General features: G+C 40.3%; 1 long non-coding RNA gene across 1 annotated transcript in view; it reads left to right on the forward strand.

The window, feature by feature from the left end:
• LOC118567080 overlaps positions 1–21,271 on the forward strand; it is a 49,196-nt gene extending 27,925 nt beyond the window's left edge. The window contains exon 3 of the long non-coding RNA XR_004933461.1: positions 20,932–21,271. This is a non-coding gene — a long non-coding RNA (uncharacterized LOC118567080). The remainder of the gene's footprint in view (positions 1–20,931) is intronic.
• Positions 21,272–22,582: the final 1,311 nt, after the last annotated feature.

Genomic DNA, 22,582 nt, shown 5'->3' on the forward strand with positions numbered 1-22,582 from the left:
CGGGAGCGTGGGTCACACTCTGTGCTCATGCCGCGCATCCCGTTCTTACTCACAGGGTTTCATTTCAGAATCTACTTAGGTATATTCTAAATCCCCTCCCCATTTTCAACACCCGCCTAATGCCAAACTCGGTTTGCCATTTTGGCCTCCTTATCAAAGCTTGCTCAATTTCGAGAGGGCGACACCCTTCAGTTGTAGTTTTGTCGCAGAAGTGAATTCTGGAAAGCCAGCGATGTCGATTTCAAGTGTTTCATGCTATTTGAGCAACACAAGCGTCTAGAGGTGCTGCCAGACTGGTTTAGGAGAAGGCTGAGCAGCAAGCTGTATCTGATGGATTTATGCCAACGTATTAATAAAACATCATCGCCTAATTTGCTATAACAACACATTAGCATGACAAAAATCAATGGCTTTGATTTGGTATTCATGTATTTCTCTGAACATATTTGCAGATCTCCTGGGCCTGATTTCTGCTCGGAGGCCGTGTATCTCTGGAGCCTGCTGCAGATGGGGGAGCAGGAGAGGTTATGTAAGGACTGCTGGGAGTTGTGGGGGACGGACGCCTCTGTGTTTTTTTTTCTTTTCCTCTTGTACAGTTTTGTTGTCTAAATGTTTTACAAACTTAATTGGCATCCCCGAGGGGAGGCTGCCAGCTGTCTGCCTGATGGCCAGGGTTTTTAATTTGGAGCATGGCGAAGGTTAGCTGACGCCGAAGCTAGCGGAGCGGAGCAGGACGTGCACATGTCCTGATCAAGCTCAGTGTTTGCTTGTTTTTTTCCCTCGTTGTTCAACAACAGCTTCACCAAACAAGAGAGAAACAGATGCTGTCTAACAAGCTGAGAGCAGAGCGTGGTCGGCCGTGATGAACTAACCGCTGGTGGAGCTGGCAACGGGGAGGCTTGCATGAATGAAATCATGACCTTATTTATTGCAGATAATTTTTCTCTAACAGAACTTTTTTTCCCCCGTTAAGACTTAAGTTTGGGTTTACAAATTAATGACATTGTTTTGTAAGGTATTGGACCTTATACACTCTCTCCATGGCAAATCTGATACTATAACCACGCCCACCGACAAGGTTGATCATTAGATTATAGGCGAGTATAATGTTTTCAAAACTCTACTATTTATGTGAAAGACTTTTAATATTTGAGTTTATTAAACCCTTATATCCATATGAATATATCATATATTTATATCTATATCTATATCTATATCTATATCTATATATAGATAATATATATATATTAGATATATATATATATATATATAGATATACACACACTATATATATATATATATATATCTTATATATATATCTATCTATATATATATATGGGGGTGTGTATATATATATATATATATATAGAGATAGAGATATATAGATATCTATATATATAGATATAGATATCTATATATATCTATATATATCTATCTATCTATATATATATATAGTACTATATATATATTATATATATATTATATATATATATATATATACATATATACATATATACATATATATATACCACACACACACACACACACATATTATATATATATATATATATATATATATATATATATATATATATATATATATATCTTGCAGTTCATTTAGATGCTCAAGTACAATATCAGAATGTCTGGTTTTCAGTGGTCAGGTGCCCAGGAAAGAAAAGATAATTAAAGAACATAAAAGCTGAATTTTATATTCTATATTCCATCCATCCATCCACTTTCTAACATGTCTATCCCTTGTGGGGCCGTGAGGGGTGCTGGTGTCTATCTCCAGCTGTCAATGGGCGAGAGGTGGGGTACACCCTGGACAGGTCGCCAGTCTATCGCAGATATTCTATATTATAATTTAATAATTTAATATATTACAGATTTAAATGAGCGGTGGGCTCGGCTCTGCTACCAGGTTTTTACATGATGCTTTTCAACTTTTTGTAAGACATTTGATTGTGAACTGACCTGATTTTATATCTGAATAAAGAGTGATAGCAAACAGACAACCCTACTATATCATAGTGCACCATGTACATATGCACATGAATAGAGTAAATTTGTATGTTATAAAATAGAGTCTACAAATGTAAAATATGTTGTACTGTACTAGAAAAAAGATGACAAAAGTAAGCCTTTTATTAATTGTTGAACTAATAGTACATAGTGAACAGGAAAGTTAAGTAAATCACAGTATTACGGGTTACGATGTATTTCTAATATACAGGATTGTTATCCAGATTGGATGAAGGGGGTTTAATCAGAAAATGCAACTTTACCCCAGCTTTGTGCAGTCCAGGCATGGCATTCTTTGCAGCATCACAGTGTCCTGGATATTTTCAACGGACAGAAGCGGCTCTTTGCTGCCCTATTTGACACCAAGCCTTTTTTTCTTGATTCCAGGCCAGCGTCTAAATTTCGCTGCCTCTAAGTGTGTGCAGAGCCACAAACACCTCCCTGCTGCCATTCCAGAGTAAGCTTTGCACTGGTGGTGGCAATTTACCCTCTTAATCGAATCCTCTTTAGGAGAATGTCCTGCTGCTCTCTAGAGTTCCTTTGGCACCATAAAGCTTTTTTTTTTTTACATGAGTGAAGCTCTGGATTTTTCAAAGAATTGTTGATTTGAGTGTAATTCTAAGCAGCAATATCCCCACCTGTGAAGACTCTTGTGAAGCAAAGTTGTGAGGTTTCTTGAAAGAGTAATGCAGTCAGACACCTCCCACCTTCATAGTCAGCTTTCTTGTCCTCATCAAAATGTCCCACCCTCCCTTTTTGTTTTTTGGACAGAGCTTATACGCAGAACAAATTAGATTCTACTGGATATTTTCACTGTTATTCATTTTACATTTTATCCAATGAATTGTTGTGGCATCCTAGATGAAAGGCAAACTGCCGGAATAAAAACTGAAGCAGTAAAGTAAAAAAACGTTCTGTTCTTGATAGCTTTGGCAAATGCAACTAAAGTTGGAGTACAGAGCTTGGAAAAACAAAGACTTTGGACAAGCTGTATGGATATGTTGCAATTTTGTCTCACATTACTTTCAATTCAATTCAATTCAATTCATGTAAATTTTATTTATATAGCGCCAATTCATGAAACATGTCATCTCAAGGCACTTTACAAAGTCAAATTAAATCATATTATTTCACTGTGTTTCCCATTTTGTACCCATATACTAAATCTTTGGTTTATCAGTTTTCCTTGTAAGTTGAAGTATTTCCATGATTTTTGAATGTAGAGGTATATAAATACTCAAAAATCTCAGGTATAATTTTTTTATTAACTCAAATTATACACGACAGATAAGGAACCCTGATAAAACGCAGAGCAAGGTGCTGTTTGTCTATACTATTAATTGGAGTCATTAAACCACATGTTCTTACAGTACACTATGAGAAGATTTTAGATAGTTTAGATAATAGCTTTGACATGTTCTTGAATATTGATGTAGTATAACTTAAACTAACAGTGTTTGTGTTATATTTATTTAAAATGTAATTAGTTATTTATGTTGCCTTTCATAATCATTATGAAGCAAAATGGCATTTTTCCTGTCTGGAGGACATTGATTTAAAAGGTCTTCTTTCAGAAGCTAACCGAGGACTCAGCGCAGCTGAGGATGTTAAATGACTCCTTTCTCAGAAATGTCTGTACACCACTCTCCATTCTGAGTAATAACCAAATACTGTACAGACAGAAGAATTCCCATGGCTCCCATCACATTGATTATTGCTTTGGGACGTAGCTCAGAGCTACACCAGATCTAGGACAAGCAGTTTATGCAGCACAACCACCACATATTTTGCTGCACTACAAAAAAATTTTGACTGTCTGGAAAGCGACCACATCCAGCTGCCCAGCCTCTATGAATTCTCGTGTGGTCAGCTTGCTCAGCGGGAGCCTTGTCAGTTGTTGATCACACAGCTTCTGTCAATTATCTTCCAGACATTAGTGAAAGTTGTCCTCATCTCCGTCAGAAACTATAAAAACTCCCCGCACTGTCAAAATAAAACTAACTTTATCGACCAGTGGAGTCTGCTGATTAAACTGTGTATGCCTTGTTTGAAGCTAGAAGTTCCTGCACATTTAAATGATCAAAAAACGCATATTTTTCCAGAAGAAAATTCCATAATTCTTTATCCTTTTTTGAAAACAACTATTAAGTTTTTTTTTTCCAGAACCTCAGTTTGTAAATGAGTGTATGAGACCACAAATATTTATGTATGTATGGCTTAATAGATGGGTATTTTATTATTATTATTTTTAATGTCCGGTCTGATTCATATAATTATTTGGGACCTCTCAGGTCCTTGGATTTTTATTTTTTTATTTTTTTATTTTTTTTATTTTATTTTTTGCTTTCTGCCCTTTTAGGCTATAGGGTTTGGACTGAATTATTAGAAATACACAGAAGAGGTTCCACATTGTATTTAGCGTTTAACCACACACCCGTACAGCAAGCAAACAGAAGTCCGCCTTGCTGTAGCGGTGTACATGGCTGAGTATGCTTTGGTTTGCTGGTCTAGCCCCTTCCAGTGAACAGTTTCTGTAGGACGCCTTGACTCTGCACACATTATCACCAATGCATGGTGGTGCATAGTCATGCAGGATAATTGGCCTGCAATGGTGGCACAACAGCAGGGGAGTGTAAAAGTTTGCTGGCAGCTCAAGGGTAAATAGGACATCTTAACAAGGTGATGGTGACAGCTAAGGGATTAATAATCACACTTTTTAAATTCTTGATAATGTGTGTCCTAGCTTGACCGAAACCAGAGTTTCTACACATTTTAAAAGACAAAGTTGCATATTTTTCTAGATGAAATTTTCAGAATTCTTTAGCATCTTTTCTATTATTTAAAGTATTACTTATAAAACTCAATTGTTAAGTTAGTGAAGGAGATTGGAGATCTATGTATGTGTGTGTTTGTCATTGTATAAGGCCCATTTTTCCAATAAATACTATATTGTAAGGACCCACTAGTTATTATGGGGCCCAAAGCCTGGGCTTCCATCCATCCATCCATCCATCCATCCATCCATCCATCCATCCATCCATCCATCCATCCATCCATCCATCCATCCATCCATCCATCCATCCATCCATCCATCCATCCATCCATCCATCCATCCATCCATCCAATAGATCTGGAAATGCATTCAAGATAATATCACTATTTGTGCTCCCATATATCTGTCCATCCACACACCCCCATCCAGCTGTTAGTTGTAAGTCTGGTATGATGCAGTTTTAAGTCAGATGTGTGTACTTAATATTGAACTTCAAGTGATCAGAAACTGTTGTCAAAATGCCCTCTTTGCCATAAAATTTGCTGATGTGACATTTCTGTTGATATTGTTTAGGCGATAACTATCAGGGGCAACCTGATTTTCTTCAGATGGGATTCGCCGCATAAAATCTTGGCTCAGGGCCCATCAGGATTTCTTTTTTCTCAAACAAGAGGCCGGATGTGGAGGATGTAGAGGATCAAGGGATCTGAGGCTTAGTAAGAGCTCTGCATTCATGACGCATAAGTCTGGTGGCTTGAACTGGAGTAAGCATACGCTGAGGTCTTTATTGGCATTCATGGTGGGACAGTCAATTGGCTCCGAAGCTGCTGATTCCTGCGGATTGTTGAGACATCCTGGTGACTTAGTGGCCATACACACCCCAGTATGCTTATTTACTGGACTTGACTCGATGTGGCAAAAAGAAACTAGACAAATTCTAGATTAGCGTTAACAGGCAGGACCGTCCGGGAGTTGTTCTTGACTTTAACTGGTTCTAAAAAAGCCTTATTGACAAGTGATGTGAGAGGGCCTTGGAGGGGGAGAATGGTTGCTCCACACCCCTGGATGAGGTGCCGACTTTAACGGAGCACGTGGGGCACTGCTGATTATTCAACATGTTTCTCTAATCCCAGCCCTTGTGGTAGGAACCTGCAAAAGAGCCCAGTCTTTGTGTCGGGGGGCTAATCGTGTTTTGGAAACGCCGATTGGGGCTAATCTCCTGGCCTGCTTCTAACGTGGAGCTGCTGATATCCTCTGCTGCGATAAATTAAGCTTCTTATTAATCTAATTATGGTACATTCATCCCCACAAACTTTCATGTGACTTGAGGAGCCCCCCATTCACGAGTAACTCCTTTCTCCCTCCCCCCCTCCACCCCGCCCTCTCCAAACACAGATCTTGAGACTGACTTGCCCTCTTCTCTCTGATTGCCTGGTCCAGACCGGCCCAATTAGGAACACTCAGGATTTTGCCTCTAACAAGCCTTCAGGCTCCAGTCAGGCTCTTCACTGAGACTAGGGTCAGTCTTATTCTCCCACCACCCCCGCTGACCCCTATAAATCGGCCACCTGCTTATTTCATCTCACTTTAACCATGTTTCCAATAATCTGCTTTGGAAAAAACACCACACCTTTACGAAAGTATTCAACACTCTGGGAAATGTTTTGCATTTGACACATTTTTATGTATTTTACTAGAAGGAACTATACCTGAATCATTTTTGTCAATCAATCAATCAATCAATCAATCAATCATCAATCAATCAATCAATCAATCAATCAATCAACCTTTATTTATGTAGCCCTTTACACACAAGGTGACCAAAAGTGCTGTACACAAACTCAACATTATAAAAACAGAATTAGCCTAATGTGATCTAATGTCAGTATAAATCAGAACATTATTGAACACACAACATCATGAAAACCGGGAACACAGCAGACCGCTTGTCTGCTTAAAATTGTGAATGAGCTTAAAGTAGGGTCAGGTTACAAAACTATATTCCATGCTTTAAAAATCTCAAAGGGCACTTTTCAGTCCATTACCTTGAGAAGGAAAGAGTATTGCATAACCACAAACCTATCATCTCTTAACCAACATGCAAAACTCTACAAACACTGCACATCACCCTGAACCCACCACCATCCCTGTGGAGAAACATTGGCGCTGGCAGAAATATTCTTTGTCTTCATCAGAGACAACAAAACTGGTTAAAACTGATGGAAGGAAGGATGAAGATAAATACAGGGGAATCCTGCAAAGGCCTTGAGACTGGGTTGGGGGTTAACCTTCCGGCAGGACGAGAATCCTAAACACACAACCAGAGCTACAAAGCATATGCAGGTGTTAGCATGGCTAACATGGCCATGTGTCATGAGCTATAGTATATTGCAAAGGAATAGGCACAGATTTTAGTTTCTAGATGTGCAAAGCTGGTGCACACTTTTAAAGACTTGCAGCTTTAGCCGCAGCCAAACATGTTTTGAAGCGGTAAATACAATGGAGGCCTCAAAACGTGCAAACAACACACCTTTTAGATATTTATCTGCGAGAGAAGAAATATCTTAAAACAACATATAACATTTTACATCCACATCACACTTTTCCTTTTCTTCTACTTCTCCAACATACTCAAAGCAGCCTGTCTCTGTGTGGTGCCACTGCTTCCTTTACTGCAGTCCCTCTCTCATTGCTTTGGCCTGAGGCAGATCCCACTGAGCAGCCTTGTTCTCGCTGGGTGCCATGGCTCTGTTTGGTGGGACTCTTGAAGATGTGGGAAACTCTCTGCGGGGAAGTGAGAGCAGGATGACAGGGCCCTTCTCTACGTGGACAGTGACCCTGAAGGGAGATGAAAGAAGTCCACATTTGCACTTTAGCAGCTCAAATAGGACTCCAATCATCCATGAAGGCTCTCTTACCCATCCTACCCCTGCTGTTTCACTCGTGCACCTCTCCCCATTCCCACATTCCTGGGTTTTGTGCGAGGCGGAGAAGGGCGTCCGATTATTTTCGCTCCTTTTTCACCTTAAGCACAAAATTTCTATTTCAAAGTTGTTGTTTTTAAACAATCTGATAATTTCAGGCTATTCTTTGATAGCCCTCTAAAACTCACCTTCCACAGGTATAATCTGTGTGGCATTAACGTTCTTCTGCTCTCTTGCTGACGCCTTTTTGAACCGCTCCTTCCTCAAAGCAAAATCTAAAGAGTGAGACAACAGGAAGGCGCTCGGTGTTGTTTGTTCTTAAAAACAAAAGTTTTAAGCTGCTATCAAACTCCCATTAGATACGGAGGAATTGAGTGTGCGGTCGTCACCGCATACCAAACGGCGAGGTGATAACACAACACAGAGGCAGGCCAGGACGCTAATTGCATGCCGAATATTTATAGGGTAGACAATTAGCGGGTTCCTTTTATATGCAAAATAACAACAGCAGCAGAGGCAACAGAGAAAAGGGTGGTGATGGAGGGGGGGTAAGTAATTAAGATGCTCAAAACAGGACAGGGACATGCAGTCTGTTGTGCTCTGATTTGTTGCTAACAAACACAATAATTAGCCTGTTATTGGCGGATAATGAAGTTGCCACTGTCCTCTTCCCTCAGTCAAGTGTCATCCTGAGCAAGGACGTTCCCGCCGCTGCCGCTGGTGCTGCTCCTGGGACCCTGAGGACAACGACGGGGAGAGGGTAGATGGGTCATGAAGCAATTTAAGGATCTGGTTAGGGTAAAACAGCAGTCAGGGTCAACTGCAGGTGACGTGAACCACACTGATTATGTCTCCGTGTTATACAAAGTATATAGATGGTAGCAGGTAGAATGACGCAATCACATGCACACACAAGTGGGTGTGCATGTTTACCACTGACATTAATGCACATTTTATATGGCAAATGAGTGCTATCCATCTAACAGACGGTGTAGGGTGCACATCCTAAAAGAACATGTTAAGCAATAAAATAGCTTAAAAGAACACAACAGTCCCACCAATACAGAAAGTCTAGTTTAAAAAAATTCAGCTCCTACTCGACTTTCAGAACAAAAGAAACCCCAAAAAGAAACAAGCTGGCATTATGTCGCACATCCTATACAGTCAAGCCCTGTTAATATCCCAGGCAGATATAGGCTTAAATTAATCTTTTCATTTTAGCAAGTAGGAACCAAGAGTCCCAACTTGAATGTGGCAGAGAATCTGTGGAGAGAGCGTAAGATTAGGATGATGGCACAGGGCTTTCCGACCTCAAAGACTTGGAGTTTATTCACCGAAGATAAATTGTCTAAATATCTGAGGAACTATGCTAAACGCTGGTCAGGGAATAAAATGTGTTTATTCGCTGTAATGCCAATAAAGATTTTTTTATTCGTTAGTGAGAATGGTATAAATATTTTTTATATCATAAATTAAAGCAGATTTCCTAATTCTTTCTTGTTTTGGCTTATTATCTTTTGAGAGATGCCCATGTAATTTTCTAACTTTTTGGACAAATGAAACTGCTAGGGGCATGTATCATTTATGGCAGACATTTTGTTGTTGTTGTTTTTATGTTTTGTTTGGTGCTGGTTCCTCTGCCCTTTAGTTTCTTTTTTCTATTTCTGTTTCTCGTCTTTGTCTCTTTATAAATCTTTTGCCCCAGCCAATTTGTGGCCTGAACAAGTTACAGCCTATCATGCCACTGATTTAACAACCTCAGATGTGCCACATACGTGGGTAATTTCCTATTTTCTGCCTTTTGCAGCAAAAATCTGCCACTCGCACAACCAGGCAACCAGTCCCATCATACTACTGATTTAGAAGCAGAGAAAAGGGAGCGCGAGGATTTATGGGAGTTTAACAAAGAGACAAAATGTGATGGCTGCTTGACTGGTCAGCATCTGCAATTCCCAGTATCAATTAAAAGTGGTGAACCAGCAACAGCGTTGGTGTAGAATAAGTATATATGTTGGCTGTGGCATCTTTTAGCAGGATGATGCATCTATCACAAAACACACAAGCTTGAGGAAGGGTTTGAGGATTGCAGCAATGCGTTTGAGGTGATGACTTGGCCTAGAGCACAATCCAGCTGAGCATCTGTGGGATGTGCTGGACCATTTGCATATCCAGGTCCACAGCTTAGACAAGCACTAAACTAACCTGGTTTAGGGACCAGGATAAAGGGAAACCAGGCAGGGTTCATACTTTCTGAGGCTGGATTTATCCATCTCTGCAGGTAGAGTCCATTCCTTGACATGTAAGAGCAAAATGGTATTAGACAGGTGGTCATAATGTAACGCCTGGTTGGTGTGTAACAATGCAAAAGGTCTAAATGCAGTCAAAAGAAGACAAAAATCAAACTTAATGCTGTAATTTAGCTTGGGTAGAGTGTTTGTAGTGAAAGTGAAACATCTTAATATAAGTGTACATGTGAATGTTAGAGTATGTGTGTGCAGCAGCTTCATAAGATTGTGACCGCAGGTTCACTGAATCAACAATGCTGTCTGGCAGGATTAGGTGCAGCCAGAGCTGATTTGATATTTGTGGCTGATAGTGCTTGTAAGCACGCCTTTGTTCCCTCCCATTGTGGCTAAGATTAAGGCAAACCTCCTCTTCATCATCTTGCTTCGGTGTAGTAATAACCTAGATAAAGCTACTCTCTGATTGAATCATTGCTGCGCGTGTTCAGGACCTCCTCACTCCCGCTTCCATCGTCAGCTGTCGCTCACGCCTCATCCTCCCCACTTCTAACTCACGCCATCACTGTTATTCATCTCTGTTTTTCCTTTTCCAACTTTTCATCTCTAATACCTGTCACTCACCGCTTATCGCTAATGAGAATGTTTGTGCTTGCTGATTTTCACTAATTAAGTCTCAAATGTGCCTGGTTTCGTTGCTTTCTGCTCGCGAAGGTTGCAACTTTTGCAAGAACTTTTTAATAAAGTCCAGTAATCACGTCAGTTCTTTGAATTGTTGGTTTGAATAAATAAAATGTACATCTTTTAAAGACTAAAACTGTAGAATATTTACTGGAGTGTAGATGGATTGTTGAGATTTGTGTGGCGTTATGAGGAAATTTCTTAAAATTGCCTCTGTTTTGCATTCATATTGACATTTATTGGTAACTCAAAAACTTACCTGTTACACAGGAATTCTCACTAAGTGATGTATTTTAAAGGATTTGATACATGATTTTAACAACTTTATATAAGACATGCAAAAACCTGCAGTATTTAACAACACATTAAAAAAAGCTCAAAGCTTATTCTGCTCTGCGTGTATTTAGGCAGATGGCATCCCAAGAGGCACAAGAATGGAGCTTTTCAGTTGGAAGTAGTAAACACTATGGTGGATGAGTGACTTTAGTGAGTGAATGAAAAGACTGAAGACAAATTAAATGATACAAATCATTAAGAACAAATAATACATCCAAAACCATAAGGAAAATCATGCTTGAATGAGAATGGCTTCAGCTAAATGAATCAAGACTACAATTAAAATGTAAAACCAAAGGAAACTGGTTCAACAGTGTTGAAAGAGCAAGAGTTTTATACCTGGTCTTTGAGATCACATTTTGGTCTGAGGACCAAAATACTCCAATGATTTGGAGTATACGGCTTTAACAATCCAGTAACATAGGAAGGACCCCTGAATATAATTTTTGGCAAATCTGCCAGCTGTGATGACACAAATATCTCAGAGAACAAACTACGCAAAGAAACACCAACATAAAAGGAGAACTGGCCAAAAACATAGTTGAATTTTCTTCCTATTCTACCTTTGGGTTTGTACATTTAAAAGGTCAATAATATCCCTCCCCAACCCCATTATCATCATATGACTTCCACAACCTCCTCTGTAGGTTACCTGGTAATCTTTGAATTCCTGCAGCCAGTTAACCTAGAGCCAAAAACAGAGATTAACTTTGCCACCATTGTTTTTAACTTATTGAAAGTTTTACCCCAAAACTATTTTATCTGACCAGCTTTAAAGCTGCATGCTCCCTTCATGCGGGTTCATCTATACATTAGGAAGCTGCAGAGAATCAAGTTTACAGGAAGGATAGCTGCAGTGTTGCACTCATACACTGTGATAATGGCTTTAAACTTCTGCTTTTATTTTAGGAGGACATTCCAGGTGGATCCACTTGGCAGCCATATCTGTGATCCTGTTTTAATTGCCAGCTTTCACGATTTCATTTCAATACAACTTACAGCAAAGTTACATTTTGGCTTCTCTGTGCTTCTCTAATAAGTGTTGTCACATGATAAAAGACGGTGCAAGTCATTGATGTGATTGTGAACCTTTCCACCCTCTCTCTCTTCCACACAGAGGCTAATCTCTACAGGTATTTCTCCTCGGCTGCTGTTATTAGAATGCAGCAAATGCTCTCTATTGATGCATGTCAGAGCCTTATTCTTTCATCTCCAACATTTAATTTACCGTCCTGTTGTGCCACTAATCCTGTGTCGTGCCATTTCCTCCGCTCCTCAGATTGCTCTCTCAAAGCCCTCTCTTCGCCAGATAAAGAGGAAGGTAATCGCCATTGTCTGGCTACAGATACACCAGTGCCGGCTCCCCTTCTTTCCGCGGCTCCAAATTAAAGGGCCGTCCTGCCCTTGCGCCCTCTTAATCACTGCCCTCGTCTCTCCGTGCGAGTGGACCCCAGGGCTGTTGCACTTTCATCCGCAAATAGGCTTTCAGTGAGAACCACCCAGGGCTGGCCTCCTTGCAGGAGATCCCCACAGCCTCTGCTCTCTTCTGCTCCTCTCCGGCTTTTCCTGCAGGAGTTTCACTTTTAGCCCCACACACTTTATCTTCCTCGGGCCACCTCTGATTATTAAACATGGAGAGCAGTCTGTTTTCACTTCTGTTGCACCCTCATGAGTTCTTTCTCTCTCCTGAGAAGGTCTGACCCACAAGTCTGTTTAGAAACTTCACAGTGGAAGATTAATTTCTGCTATTTCGAAACCGGAGGCAGAAACAATAACACCCACATTTTGCCTGGCTACTGCATCCCTTACTAGTCTAATCTTAGACTAGTTTAGTCTGTTTCAACATTATCTGTTGTTGCTAGATTTGTCATGCTAAAATGTATCAAATCATTGAATAGTTCTTTAATTTTAGACAAAAAAAACATTAAATACAAAAAATGGTTTTCAAATAAAGGTTTATGGGTGATACAACAAACCAAGCTGGTCCTATGTGAACATATGAATACACTAAACTAAAATAATAGGTTTACTAAATGTCAGACTGTTGGATTTAAGAAATAATCTAAATACAACCTGTCTGACAACAGGAAGCAGACGTGTAACCAACATATAAATCCCTATCTATAGAAATTTACCAACCATGGACATTTTTAAATTTTCCAAGAAAACTTCTTGATCCCAATGACTTTTGGTGAAAATATTTGTCTGATGAGACAAAAGTGAAACCTTTTGGAACGTGTGCGTCCCCTTAGGTTTAGCAAAATGCTATCACAGCAGCATTATAGTCTGGGTCAGCAAGGCCACTTTAGGACCTGAATGACTTAATAATAATAATTGGTTAAACCTTGATTTCTGTTCTTTAACAGAATATCTAGTCATATTCTTGACCTTAAGCTTAAAAACCACCTTAATGATCAAAGGCACACCAGTAACTTCAATTCCTGAATGGCAGCCCCGCCCCCCCAAAAGAAAAACAAGATGATTATTTCAGAGTGGCCTAGTCAAAGTCTGGTATTTAATCAAAATAACACGATGTGGTAATATGGTTGAAATAAAGCCGTTCTGGAAAGAGGTTTGTTCAAAAATATTCTGTCATAAAGTCTTTTCAAAGAATCAGTCAGTTTTTGCAACCAGTATTTAGGTTCAGGGGGCAATTACTTTTCACATCGCCAGTTTGCATTAGAGAGCTTTTTCCCACTTTATAAAAAAAACCATCATTTGAAAACTCCCTCAGGTTATTTTTGGTCTGATTTTAACATTTGTTTAATGATCTTGAGCCTGTAAGTTGGTCAAAAAAGGAAAAATAGAGGAAAACATGGAAGGGAGCAAATACTTTTTCTTGGCTCTGTAGCATGAATTCTCAGTGTTTACTGCAAAAAAATAAAATAAAATAAAAAAAAAAACGCATCAGAGCGGCACATGTTCCAAACAACCCATGATATTCACAATAATCAAAAATAATGCAAACCAGAGAAAACACAGTTGACTAGCAGCTTTATCAGGGTCGAACTCCAGCCCCCGGATTCACAATGGCACCTAAGAGCATTTGGCTAATTTCTGTTAATTGTGGCTCTCACTTCCCTCTGCTCCACTGACATAGCGCCGGAGGGCTCAGCCAAATCATCGCCATTATGACATTAGCAGCAGCTTATCCAGTGCTAAGAGCTTGAGCTGATACTAACACTAAGGAGTTTAGGATGCTAAGATGAGGACGAGCAATCGCGGTAGCCGGCGTAAGACTGACGGACAACAATGAAAGTTTACAATAAGGATCAAAAGATCCTCGTAGGGTTAAGCGAACTATCCAATTAAGAAAACGCGTGCCTTTCAATGTGTGTGTGTGTGTGTTTGTGTGTGTGTGTGTGTGTGAGAAAAGAGACAGGCTTGAGCTAATGCTGAAAAGCTGCTTCCCCATTTACTAATAACAAGCCGTTTAGCTTGAACGATTGCTGCCATGTACAAAGCAATTTGTTATATGGTTAGCTTCTTTGCCCTGGACTTATTAGGGGGATTCTCATTGACTTGGGTGAAGTGGCTGTTTTACACACACACACACACGCACACACACACACCGATAAATTAGTGGGGAAACAGTACGGTGTGTTTATGAAACAAGAGAGGACAGTTACCAGGGGTTCTGATTTCTTTTGGAAGATGATTTCCTGTGATGTGTCCCAGGTTATAATCCTTGAACAAGAGATTTTGGCTCTCCTTTTAGCCAGCAGAGGGGCTCTGGCGGGGAAACGGCTCTGGGCTTAATTAGATCTGTCTGGGGAAGAGCAGGGCTTTAGGTGTAGCTAATTAAGATCATAGTGTGGCTGAAACACTATAAAGTGCCTTTTAAAAAGTATTCAAACCCCCATTTTTTTCATATACATTTTGGTCATGTCACCACCCAAACTTCAAAGTGCTTCACAGGAATTTTACACGATAGACCAACACAAAGTAATATGCAATTGTGAGTCGGAAAGAAAAGAAACACATTTGAAAAGTGCAGCGTGCATTTGCATTCAGCTCCTCTGAATTATTACGTTGTTGAATCAGCTTTTGCTGCAATCACACCTGCAAGTCTTTTGAGGGTACGTCTCTTCCAGCTTTACAGGTCAACGAGGAGGCCGAAATTTTGCTCCTTCTTCATGAAATAGCTAAAGCTCACCTGGGGTGGAGAGCATCTGTGAACGTCAAAGTGATGTGGCCACAGATTCTCGATTGGATTTAGGTCTGGACAGTGATTAGGATATCAGTTCCTCTACATTTATTTAGGTAAAATGTAGGAGTATAGGGGCTGAATACAAAAATGCGGCACTCTTTTCAAGTTTTATTTCTATGTGTGTGTATATATATATATATATATGTATGTTTATATAACCGGTAAGTACACATGACATCATCTGCCTACTCCGATTTCTTTTGTATTTTTTATTCTTATTTTTTTTCTCATTTTCTTTTTTAACCACTGTATATAGGAAGATACACTGTATATAACTGATGCACCCTTTCCTACTCCTGACTATTGACTGACTATTGAACTGATGTGACAAGTGAATTTATCCAATGTGAGATCAATAAAGATCTTATCTTATCTTAAAATCATGCATTATTTTCCTTCCTCTTTACAGTTATGCTCTACATTGTGTAAGTCTATCGTACGAAATCCTGCTGAAGTACGTCAGGTTTGTGATTGTGACGTGGCAAAATATCAAAATGTCCCAGGGTTTGAATACTTTTGCAAGGCTCTGTGAAGTGCTGTACCAGTCGAGTCCAAAACAAAGAGCATAACAATGCCAGTGGGATGATATCTTTCATGGATGCACATCTTGATGATGAGTTTTAAGTTTGTAGATCATCTAATTGCCTAAATTATTTGCACATGTATTTGAATATTATGACAAGGAACGAGAAACGGGTGACCAGTCTACGCCGCTGAGGCATAAAGTAAACCGCCATGTGTACGTCATTGTATCTGCTCATTCGTGGGCCGGTTGGTGTCGGGGACACTTCACAATAAAAGTGGAACTGACTCAAACTGGAGCCCCCTTGTGTCTTCTGGCGGCTAAAATGGTTGGAGGCCAAACTGCTGCTCCTATAATCCCTCCTATTGACAAGGGCTGCTCTGTTCTCTGCCTGATCTGTTTGGTCTGTCAAGTTAAGGGAGCCCCTCTCCTGCTTGTGGCAGCCAAATCTATGAACAAACCCTCAACCAATCTCTGAGCCTTCCCCTCGTATTGTCTTTGGCCTACCATCATCCCTGCTGCTTCAGTGGGAATCATTATTTAATTGGCCACCACAACAAAAATGGACACTTTTTTGTTCTGTATTGAAATTTTACCGATTATATTTCAAATCACATGCACATGAGGTTTTGGGGTTGCTCTGTGATAAAGTCATATTTTGGAAAAAATATGCCGCCCATAAGAATAAAGGTATGAATGAATGGAGCTGTGGAGAAAGACATCTGATATTTCCCTGGTGCTTTTCAACCCTTTTCATCCCTTCATTCATCTTTGTTGGGACCAAACCTTTCTTGCTGTGACTTTGTTTAACCGCAGTATTTCATCTCTTGTTCGTTTCGGCAAAGGGTGAAAAGGGAAGGGAGCTTTTTAAATGTAGCCCACGGCTGTGATAACCGGGCCCTCGCTCTCTGTTTCCCCTCTGACCAGCAGTCACCTTTAAATCTGCCTTTTCATATTCCTCTCAAAGCGTCTTGTCTGTTGAAAAGACGCCTCCCAAATGAGATTTTTGGAGACACAAGAGAAGGACCGAAAAGGCGAGAAGCGATACGTAGAGAGGGCAAACAGCCACTGGAAATAGATACAAATACTTCCTCCTCTGTCTACTTCAGCTTCTGCTTCAACAGTAAGAACGATCTGACATTTTTATTGTTAATTAGACCCAAGGCGGGGCACATCTGGGAAGGAAAATTTAAACATGTTTCTGAATTTAAAAATGTGAAAGCTGTTGCCCTGTGATAGAGTGGTGACCTGTCCAGGGTGTACTCCGCCTCTCGCAACAGTGACCGCTAGAGATAGGCACCAGCCTGGCTGTATGTTCAGGGCCATCGTCCTGCAGTAAGTTTTATCTACTCCCTAAACCCGAATCTTTTGTGGCATCTAAACGATTTCCTTTCAGGATTACCCTGTAGTTATTTATTTTAACACAAGCTTCCCTGTCCATGGTGAAGAAAAGCCACCCCACAGCATAATGCTTCTACTGTCAAGTTTAACCATGACAGTGATGTGTTCAGGGTGTTTTCCTGCCACACATAGGAATTTGATGGTAGGACATTAAATTAAATTTTCATGACCAGTAGGTATATTCTCCCCCCTTGTGAATCTCTGCAGCTCCTCCAAAGTTACCATGGACCTGTTGGCCTATCCCAGCCTGTTTGTAAGGGGGGCTGCCACCGCTTATGTTTTACAGAGGAGATAGCTGGTTGCAAGGTGTGCAAAGCTTGGGATATTGTTTTGTGAAGTTTTTCAGATTTTACACAAGAACTATTTTTACTGAGATTACATCACACCCAGGTAGACACTATTTACTAATAGGGTGACTTCTAAATTCAATTGATCTTCCTTGGTTTTATGTTAGACTGTCAGATCAAAGTACAGATGACACAACTTATACTATAGTTTTATTTAAAAAAAACAACAGTCAATTATACATAACTTTGTGTTGGTCCAGCACATAAAACCTTACATAAATAAATAAATGAATGAATAATATATAAAAGTTTTTGGTAGCGTGAAAACTGTTGAATACTTTTGCTTCACCCTGTGTAGCTAATTGGTATTCACACCACTTTTGGAAAGGTTTCCACTGCACCTGAATCATTTTGCAAGACTTTTCAAAATGGCTGCTAATGAATGTAAACATGTTGTGTTAATGCATTGCGTTTCGCTGAAGTGTGACAAATCAAAGCAGCAGGTTGAGCGAAATGTATGTCAACCTGGGTGGCTGTCCGGTGACAGGCTGCGGGACAGCACCATCCGATTTGACCGACAGGCCTGCGATAGGTGACGACAGCCTGGCCTCTTCGTCCATTAGCGGCTAAAGGCCCAGCGGCACCGTCCACCAGATCTGCCAGTGCCTCTGAAAAAAGGAAATATTCAAATGGTAATTGGAAGCCCGTGAATCATAAGCCCAAGGTAAGCTATGTAATGCTGGTAAGACAGTGAGTAGCGCTTTATTGGTGAAGAGTGAAATCCTTTTTGCCATTCAGGAGAAGAAATGCAACAGTAATGCCATTAACTTGCACCCCGAATCACCCAAATGCCATTTAATTGCCTGAAGCAGCCCATTGTGTGGATCGGGTGAATTTAAGCTTTAGCACGGCTGTGTTTGAATGTCAGGGAGCATGAGGGGGTAAAGATGGAAGTGTTTCTGTTGCAGGGTGGGGGGCTGTAAGGGTGTCATAGTGTAAGATGTCTGAAGAATGATCGGCCCTAACACATGCACAGTCACACACAAGCAACCGACGCCTAACTAAATCTCCGAAGTAACTAGCTTAACTAAAGTCTTTAAGGAAAGTAAATTCGGACAAACTCCTTTCTCCTTAATACCTGATTTGTTCAACAACATGATTTGCGGCACGTCTATTCAGGGCCTTTTTGGGCCAAGCCGAGGTCTTAAGGCTCAAGGCTTGTAGCTCGCGGTTATTGTGGGCTGTTTAGGGTTTGTCTCAAATCTTCTTGTGCGGGTGTGTGGACGATCCTAATACTGGCTAATGGGCTTCGGCAGAGTAACAGTCTCCCAAGTCCTATTGAAGACCCCATGGAAAGCAGCATAAGCTCCATTAAATAAAAGCTCCGGCCGGATCTTTCTTTAGGAGTTTTTTTTCTCCTTTTTTTTTTTTAGTATTGAGAAGAGGCCACCCTCCACTAGCCCTGTTTTCAGCCCAAATCTCCTGTCCATTCTCTTCGGATCTTCTATCCTCGCCGACCTCCCTCCAACCTGACCAATACCAGCATCTCCTCTCTGGACTGCGAGCCCGTACCCATCAGCATTGTCATTTACTCCCTCCTCCTCCTGAAACCTGCCATAGTCCAAGACATTGGCCTCCACCCCCAGCCCTGTCTCATACCGTCAACGCTGACCCTGACAGCCATGTCCCAGGGAGGGCTAAATTGAATGTGAAATGCATGGTGGGTCCTCGCAGACTCCATTGTGCAAAGTGGGAGTCTGGGAGGCGAGCAGCGTCACTGCTCCTCACTGCTGATCTAGCTTGACAGCAGGACGGGAGGAGGCAAGAAAAACATTCTCTTGCTCTCTTTGAGAACTAAAAGAAGGCCTTTTTCAGCCCCCCCCCCCTCCCCAGCCCGTCTCTTACCCACCAGCCAGCTCTGCCTTGCCTCCATCATCTCACCCGTCTTCTTTTTTTACCCATAAACTGAAACAGGCTGCAGCTTTCGTTAGTCTGCTAGCTCTCTTGAGATCACAATGAATTTCACTGAGCTCATCCCTGTAATGGTAACAGTGTGATCTGTTTTTGCTCCATAGATGTTTGCATGTATACCAGTATTTGCTTAAATTTCACTCCAACATCCATCATTTTATTGTGTAAAAACAAAATAACCCTCCCCCCCAAAAAAAACTTCCCAAAAAACAAACAAAAAAAACAGCTGTACACATTTATTGCAACAGTATTCACAACCTGTAAACTTTTAACATTTCATCACTTTACAACGACAGACTTTAGTCTATTCATTGGGACTTTATGTGAACACAAAGCAATGCATGTTGTGGAGTGGAAGGAAAAGAAACATGGTTTTCTTGTTTTAACATTTAAAAATCAAAATGTTTTTCTGTTCCCTCCCATTTTACTCTGACACCCCTAAAGAAAATGCACTGGAACCAAAATGCTGACTTTATAGCTGTTCTGTGAACATAGACTCTGTGCATACAAAATGACAATAAAGTTTTTCTAAGTCTAAGTCTGAGGCCTAGGAGGTTTTTTGGAGAACATTAGAGAACAAACAACACAGCAGGCAGGTCAGGGATAAAGGTTTGGAAAGGTTTAAAGCAGGGTTAGGTTCTAAAACAACATCCAAAGCGTTAACATCTCACAGAACATCATCACCTCTGTAAAACATGGCGGAGGCAGCATCATGCTGTGGGGATGCTTTATTGCTGCAGAGAAGGGAAACTACACTGCTCATTTTTTGTGTGTGATAGATTATTAAAATCAAATATCTTTTGCTTTCAAATTCTGGTCAATGACATTTAATTTCAAAGGCCTACACTGAAACGTGTGGTTCTAAAGTGACAAAATGTACAAAAATGTCCAAGACGTCTAAATGCTCGAAGCTTTGAAAGGTGCAGTAAAAATGTCCGGAGTGCATGCCCAAGTGTGTCTGAGCATGCACAAAGGCTGCTTTGTCTCGGACTGCGACTCTCCCCTGGATGCACGCAACCCCTCATTTGATGCAAATGACAGTCATCTAAAATCCGGCGATTCTCTCATCGCTACACATTGCCTAATCAATGTGAAGTGCTGTGTAAAAAAATACATTGGCTCCCTGTAATAGTTGTTTTTGACCGAGTCAAGTGCAGCTCCTAGAATTAATCCCAACCTGAGATTCAATTATAGGCGCCTGGCTAAGCAGGAGAGGGATAGAAGCATGAGCAGGAGTGAGGGGACAGTGATTGTGTTCTTGTGTGTTTTTGTGTTTCTGTAAAGTGTGTGTGTATGCGTGAACTTTTTATGGTTTCAGACACGAGGGGAGGGGAGATTTGTGTTTGTTTGTTGACCTTGCTGGTTTTGATACAGGGTCAAGAAGGCTCGTCGTATCTCCTCCCACCGGAGTCTTTTCATCATTCAGAGGCAGCCCACGTCAGTCTCACAGCCTGTGCTGTAAAGGGAGACGTGCAATATCGGGTAGTGGAAATTCAGTGTTGCGAAACCTCATTGTCACCTTTTTCTAATGAGTTCCCCTATCGTCAAATGTGTTTTCAGCTCTGACGCCGCCCGCAGAAAAGGAGGAGAAAGCCTGGTTCTGGGAGACGAATCGGAGCTGCACCATGCCTTCATCAATGTGCATGAAAGACCGGCTTCCGGAAATATATTTCTGTCGCCTGTGCCAGATAAGCATGTTTCGTGTCAGTGTTTGTGCGGCGTGGTTTTGAGAAGACGTTGCATTCATTACAAGGTGTTAGAGTGGCTCTTGTAATTTTAATTCACATTAACATACTATTGCTGCTAGGATCCATCAACACCTCAATCGCGTATAACGACCAATTTGAGGATATTACATTAGCCCTCCTCAGAGTTGGCAGGTGAGAATTCAGTGCAGAAACACAAACTAAGTTCAGAGATGAGAACATCTGACGGGAGCAGATGTGCAGCATTGAATGAACAAACATATACCAGAGACATTGATTTGAATTGTATATAAATTAAATATGATACATAGTCTTCCATCTTAACCTATAAGGTTAAGATGGAAGAAAAGCTTATTTTAAATAAATTAAAAATCAATGTTAATGTTACACATACGTTATTAGTTTTAGAAAGTAACTCTTCGATTTCTCAACATTCAACAGCCACTGATATCAGTAATAATATAAACTATGCAAATAAATTAGAGTAGAAGATCTACCATTTTATTTTTACTTTTCATCTCCTCAGATGTTTGACTTCCTTCTTTACTTCAGTTTGAGAGATTAATTTTAGGATTTAGTCAATATAAACTCTTACTTTAGCCATGTAGTATTTTGGACCCATTTCGGTTTCTAAAACTTTGACTTTTGTTCCCCCAGATTATTTTTCCTTCACCGTAGCTCTGAGGTATGACCATCGAATTGGCCTTCCTCCTGACATCTGAGAATTAAATAGATACTTCACAACCTCTGTATTTTTATATTTCCAAGAAAAAAAGCTCCCATTCTGCAATTATGTCATTTACAAGTTTTCTGTTTGTATCATGTACTAATTAAACTCAAAAATCCAAACTTTTTTCAACCATTGAACACAGCACACCTAAGCTCTACCAAGTTGAGAAGACTGATATTTTATCACCTTCACTAATCATGGAGATCAACACGCATTTTATTTAACTTTGTATTGTATTACTGAATGTAAAACTGATCGGAATTAAACCTGCTTGTTTTTATGTGAAATGGCACAAGATGACATTTGTTGAAATTTGCTGCTATGGCAAAAGTCTGAACTGACTTGACTGATTTTGACTGACATATTTAAAATTGGGACACAATCTGTTGGTTTATGACATTTAAGAGTCAAGAAATTGTCATCTGAAACCCAATGAAAAGTGAAGAATGGTGTGTTAACAGTCAGCAGTGGTAATTAAATTTTTCTCACAGTAACTGATGCCTTTTGAATGTCCCTATATTTGTTATGCTAAATTCTTAGAAGAATATCTATATGCATAAAAAAAGCAACTTCTTGAAACTAGCAGACGATCTTAGGTGCTGTATCTGTCTTTAAGACTCCATTTAACAAAGTTTCTGAGAAGACAATTAGAGGTTGAATCACAACGCTATGCTACATGAGTGCACTCACAAAAAAAAAAGCATAAGGGAACACCTCAAAATAAAGAATGTTTCTCACACATTAAATTTGAAGTACTCCTTTAATGTGTCATCCA

This window comes from Fundulus heteroclitus, chromosome 19, assembly GCF_011125445.2.
Source record: "Fundulus heteroclitus isolate FHET01 chromosome 19, MU-UCD_Fhet_4.1, whole genome shotgun sequence".
NCBI classification, from domain to species: Eukaryota; Metazoa; Chordata; class Actinopteri; order Cyprinodontiformes; family Fundulidae; genus Fundulus; species Fundulus heteroclitus.